We start from the raw sequence: 6,783 nt of genomic DNA, 5'->3' as shown, positions 1-6,783 counted from the left end.
GCAATTACAATAGTGTTGTGGTATCAATAACAAGTAACATTGTTTTACTTTATCAAATCTGAGCTCTTGGAAGTTTGCGTATTTAATCCAACAGCGTCCCAAAAGATTGGTCAGTTTCTCCTTATGCTGTTCATTCAATCCTTCTACTGGTTTCAAGGAAGCTCTTCAAAGCAAAGTTTTCTTTGTAAAAAACAAGATTTTCCAGTGTTTAAAATGAAAACCCAAGAAATCTCATTGGATGAAAAGTTGATAAGGCTTTGCTAGTTTGTAGCATAGCTATTTCTACAATATGCTGCAGAACAAAGTGAGGGTTTTGCATTTATAAGCAAAATGGTCTTCAGGTCTTTATAGAATTCATAAATGCCAGTATCCTTAATACATTATTAAAATTCAGAAGTCATATGTAGAATAATTAATTAAAAATTCAACGTTCATGAATGTTTTTCACCACCTTTCTGCATCATGTAAGGTGGCCACAGCAGACACAGATTCAGGACTGCATTGCCATAACTTTGTACTAAAGAGAGAAAAAATATTAGAAACAAGTGTCCAAGGCCATAAGCCTATTCAATCCTTCATCTGGAATTATCAAATATAGATTTCATTTTCACAGTCATGAATTGTATAAAATGTCCTTCTCTCTCCTGTGTAGTACTGGAGAAAAATTATAACTGTGTTAAATAACCATATTTCAACCTCTGCATCTATCAGGAGGAAAGCAATTATGCGGTAATGGAGTATTCTTGCCTGATGTGGAATTCTGGTCTCTGAATTCAAACTAACCCCTTTATTCACATCCATCAGGACATACTCTTATCTACACCACATAAAACAAAGCTACTTTTCATGTGAAAGTAATGGAGATTCACCTGAAATGCAGTTCCTCTTAAAGATTTTATAATATAGCCTCATTCAGGAAAAAGCTGTGCCTTTGCATTAACTTCACAGCAACTTTGTCGCTAGAACGGCTGATCCCAAGTGGCATGTGAGTGTAAACATTTTCAGCACAGCCCTGCATCTGGCAATCTGGTGAGATTTTATGACCTGCAGGGTTCTTTTCTTTACAATTTTTTAAATAATAGATGGCAAACATTATTATTTCTGCAAAGAAAAATTGCTATTGTCAGCCACCAGCATGACAGCAACACAACTGCTCAAATATGACATTTTTTTCTATTGCTTTACTTGCTAGCACTTAACTGATTTATAAGCTGCTTTGCTTTGCTTTTGAAAAGAAAGGCATGAGTCACAGAACGAAAATAATAGGCTCTTGGGGGTAATTAGTACCAGTCTGGTTTTGCCACTGCTGCCATGACCTCTAGGAGTTTTTAGAAGGATTTTTTAATACAAAATTACTGTAAGTTTTGGTATCTCAAGAGATGAAAGAAATACACAGGTAGAAAGGACGAAATATCAGCATTATCTGCATTTCTGAGGGCTTAAAAAAAAGCAGCAACTGTATCTGTATGGAAAGCCCAAAGGAAGACCACCCTATTAAAGAAGTAGAAAATGCTAGCGTCTACAACAGTGTCCCTGTTTTACTGCATCAAACACTTAATGGTAAATAAATCATACTGACATCAGGCCATGTAAAATGCAGGTTTCTTCACCGTTCCTTCACACAGACACTAAGCAGACAAAGAATATTTTCTTCTCAAAATCTGGGCTGACAAAACTGGGAGGGGTTACACCAAGCTAAATAAGGAATTTTGGTTCCCTTCCACAGTAAATCTACAGGGGAAAAAGAGAATTACTCTTCAGACACATACAGCACATTACTCAAAAACATTGCAGAAGATTATCTGGAAAGCAGGCAACAATACAGTGAGCTTTTCTTGTGCAAGCACATTTGGGATTTGCAGCATTTTACCATGACTTTGTCCAATATAAAGCATAACCAGTGTACTAGTCGGGGATATAAATCCTCACACAAATACAGACACACACCCCCCTACGTAGCACAGCTGAGGAAGAGTGGGACTCCCACTCATCAGTACTATTCTAGATCTAAAATCACGTGTGCTGGCCACTCCAAGGTTCATCTCCACGCAGCCCCAGTTTGTCTTTTGTGTGAGAAAATCACATGCAAAAATCCAGAACTGAGGCTCTTCCGATAATGTTCAAAAAAATGAGCCAAACGTGTCCGCTTTCTAATTGTGAGACATGTTATGAACGTGGGAACGAATTAGCTCACATGAATCAGTGCCTCACCTTAGCTGCAAAACAAACCCAGTGGTTTGTTTGAGATTTTCACAGTACATTCCTCTGCTACAGATGTTTCAACATTAGCAGCTGGATGCAATCACCGATCAGCATCTAGATCAGAATTCCTGCAGCAGTCAATGGGGAAGATGAAAAAAAACTTATACAACCGACCAAGAAAATGACTCAGTTTGGAGGGCTCTTACATAAACACTCAGCCAGCAGAAGTTATTAGGTCGAAGCTTTAAGAACCAGGGGCATATAATTTCATCTTGGATTGCACATGTTTCTTCCACAGTTTGTTTTCCCATTGATGTTAATGTCATCTGGCTTTCTTTTCTTTAATCTTTTACTACGTTTCTTTGAAAATTAGGCCCTTTTATGATTAGTTTAGTTTAGTTGGGCCAAATCGTAACAGGCAAAACTCCTATCGACTTTAAAATTGAGCAACAGCTTTAGGATTATTTTTCCAGAAGATTAGATCAAATTTGGCTCTAGTCATGCACATCTTTTTTCCTTAATTCCTTTTTCAAATCTTCAACATCTGTACAGAACATGGGTGGACCTCCTCCATCATTTTCAATGGGACTGAAGCCTATTGCTTCTGTTTATGGGATTCATTTTTGATGTAAAGGGTTCTGAGAAAACTACACTGAGGCTGTACAGAAAATAAAATGGTTGTTCTGTGTGGGGACAGATTTTGGACCATGCTCACAGCAAAGCAGGGAATTCCACCAGGTACACACATATGTGTATATGCAATGAATCAGCTTCAGACATACAGCTAAAGACAAATCTTGCCATCTCCTATTCTGCTAAGGACTCCAATTTAAAACCTTGGAAAAATCAGAATTGTAACATCTTCCGGGTGCCAGAGAGCAGTGCCACACAGCCACTGACTCACAGCAAACTAGGTGCTCTCTGGGCGGTGAAGACAGGCTTGATGAGGTAAAAAGAAATGGAGGGACTGCAGGAAGAAGTCTGTTACAATCAATTCTTTTGCTGAAACAGAGAAGCCACATCTCATTACATGTGCTACTCTGCTAGAACTCTCTTCCAAAACACAAATTGCTATTTCACCCTTGGCATCTCGATCCACAGCTATTTGTTGGCTGGCAAACACAGAATGATTGTCTGGGACTCCCAGGGCAGCAAGTATGTGACTTTAGACACTTGTGAGATGATTGTTGCAACAGTAATATTGGCTTGAAGTAACAGAATGCCTTACAGTCAAATAGAGGACACCTGACTAGATCAAAGATAACCATCAAATCCTACATTTCTCAATTTCAATAAATGTTTCTGAGGCTGCTCTTTCCTCTCAGGAAATGTCGACTGGACTCACTGCAAATTACATATCAGCACTGTCTTTTGGATATTACAGTATCAACTGTTATTTCATTTATTGATTCAGCTAAAGAAAAGCACTCTGTAGTTTGCTTTAGATCTGTGAGAAATTAGTTTGGGGATGCGCTGCTTAGACAACTCCAAGCTGGCATGCCTACATGGAGACTCAGTTAAGAGAGGATTGTTGGAGTGACAACACATGTAAGGATACAACTGAGTAAGAGTGCAGCAAAAGCCATGTAAGCATGCATTTCTCTTTGGTGAAAGGAATGTCTTTGAAGGAAGATCACTTTCTGGGCTCATCTCCCATCACTGTCCTTAATGACATCAGAAAGAGACTGATCACCTCAACTCAGAGACATAAGGACTCTCTGCACTATATCTTTCCCCATGCAGAACCACACAGTATCCTGCCCTCATTTTGTTTTCCTGATACACTTGCCTGACTGATGGCAAGAGGGTCATGTTCTTTGACAGCATCTGCTTCCCAGTGCCCCAGACACGCAACGTGCGTCTTCTGCCTCAAACGGGATCCTTCTGGCAGCCAAGTAAACTAAGTATCAACTCTTAACATTTCAATCAAAGAAAGGAGATGGCCTATGACTAAATATCTATGTCGTGGTCAACTTTGCTCTTTCAGTAGTGAACCCTTGATTATTTCTCTATATTCTTACAGCCTAAGAATTTTTATTGCAGAAAAACTTAAATAAGTCCAAATCAATGATAAGGAGATCCCACATACTTCTAAACAGAAGAGGTGGTTGCTGGTATGTCAACAAAAAGAGTATGTGAATGTCAGAAAGCAATGATGTTAGCCCTATTGCTACCACTAAAAATACTTTATTTCTAGATATAATAAAATCAGGAAAGCTGACTGGATTGTGCTACAGTATAGTTCAATTTGGACAGGTTTTTTTTTTAAACTGCTGCCTTTGAATGGAGTTACTTGATGTCCCTGTGAAAAAAAAAATAGTATAATGCTTTGTCTACGAGGAATGCAACACAGGATTAAACAACAGTAAAAATTAAAGTTAATCTAACAAGATTTGATTATCATATATTAAGTAAAAGTTTCTAATTAATCAAAGGTCTTTATATATGTCTCTTTTTTGGTATACATTGGTACTAAAGCTTTTTGGATTGACATACCATATAGATCTGTATTTCTTACCTCTATAGTGTTTGTTCTCACAGCAGCCAATCAACCAGAAATGCAAAAATGGAATCCAAAACATTTTCTTATGGATTTTTCAAATTAGCTTTTGGGACTTTTGTGTGAGCAGATACCACATGCTTCCTTATAATCAGCGTATTTTATTCATTCATGTTTAAAGACTGAATGTTTTATCAAACTTTGTTTAAAACATTCTGATAAAAAAAAAACCATGAAAAATCATGGTAGTCCTTGCCTTAATAATAAATGCAGCTTTTAAAGCATGTCCTTTTGGAATTACTACATAGCTAGGAATGTTAATGTAACACATAAATGTCTTCACAGAATTAAAATGCTGAATACTCAGTAGGATTAGAGGAAAAAACAGGGAGTCTGAACTTAATACTATGCAAACTACTGCTGGGTGAAATTTTCAATTCTAGACTGGAATCCACTCTCCAAAAGAAAAGCTGCCAAAACTTGCTAAGGGTTCAAGAAGTCTGAAATACATGCATTATCATGACAGGCTTTAAAAGTTTAATCTTAATTTATCAAAAAAAAAAAGTGATTGAGAGGTGACTTTAAAGTGATTTTCTTGTATTTAATTAGGAAAAAAGGATTTCTGACAACAGAAGGAATTTTACCGTATCAGGGAAACATGTAAGAAGGTATCATTGCTGGGAACTGGAGTCAGGCAAACTGATGAAAAATAAGACACATTTTATTCTGACTGTGAACAGTGAACTCTTTGGAATAGTCTGTCTATAGATGTAATAGATTAATACTCATTTGATATCTGTTAAATGTAAAGTTGATGCCTTCCCGTAAGATAATCATCACTCTTACAGGGTTTAAAATCATGACTACTGAGCGGATTATGTCGCCTGTATTATTCAACAGTGCAGACCAGATGGCCATAGCCATCTCTCTGGCCTCGAAATTACTGAAATGCTAGTAAGTACACTCAGAAAAGTTTGGAAAATGGGGATGAAGAAGAGAGAGGAGATACCGGTGCTTGGGAGCAGGCCAAAAGGTTAACGAGCCACTGGGAACATTTCAGTCCCATATTTCTACAGGGGTTAGTGCGGGGAGAGACACAGAGATTTGTTTAGGGACTGTTTGTTCTAGTTAAATTGTTTCCAGGATCTAGTTAGAAGTATTTAGAAAACCCTTTCAATAGCTAAGAATAGAAAGTAATCTACACAACTACAATAAGCAACATTTTTTCAGGTCCATGTAAGACAGCTCTGGGTTTTCCCATCTTCATCTGGCCTCTTGCTTAAGGAATCAGTTATACCTGGCCTCTTGACTACAGTCCCTTTGTAACCAGACCAGGACTTATCACAAAGCACGGTGAAAAAAATCTGACAGTTAAGAAGGAGCTTAGGTTTGTGGACAGTAGTAGATTTTACATATTCAGATGCTATTGCTAAACATTAACAATAAATATGTATATTATTATATGTTATTATATATTTTATATAATACAGAAATATTTTATATATATGTTTATGTGTGTGTATATAAAAAATAACAGAAATATTACGCAATAAGAATAAAAAGCTTTCTACAATTTCCAGTCTTCTGGTGAATTAAAAGTCTATTTGCTTTTGTTAATTCCTCACATAGTTTTCACCCACACTTCAGTCTCTGCTTGTTCACTTGCCATGTACCATAATTTCCTGTCATTGAAACCACTCAGTTGCAGTTTCATCTTCAGAGCTCCCTCTGAATAGCCTAAAAGCATCAGCAAAACTGTGAACAGCTGATCCCCTCCTCTTATGTCAATGAATGTCTCCAGCTGTTTTCTGAAGGTTTTACCTTTCTTGTAAGGTATTTCTGGTTGTCCCTCATATTCTGGTGTCCAAGCATGAACCATTGAAACCCACAGTGTCTAAATGACTTAAAACACTTTAAAATCCCACTTGGATCCCTCATCATATTCAAGCTTTCAAATACCTTTGGGCAATCTGACCCAGAGTATTTGTATTCTAATTTCTGTATGAATCCTCACAGAAAAATGTAAAAACTAATAGGGAAACCTACTCCTGATAGTGCTTCTGTAAAATTTTACCTGAAAT

This window comes from Balearica regulorum, chromosome 2 (genome assembly GCF_011004875.1).
Source record: "Balearica regulorum gibbericeps isolate bBalReg1 chromosome 2, bBalReg1.pri, whole genome shotgun sequence".
Classification (NCBI taxonomy): Eukaryota; Metazoa; Chordata; class Aves; order Gruiformes; family Gruidae; genus Balearica; species Balearica regulorum.
This window is presented reverse-complemented; position numbering follows the sequence as displayed.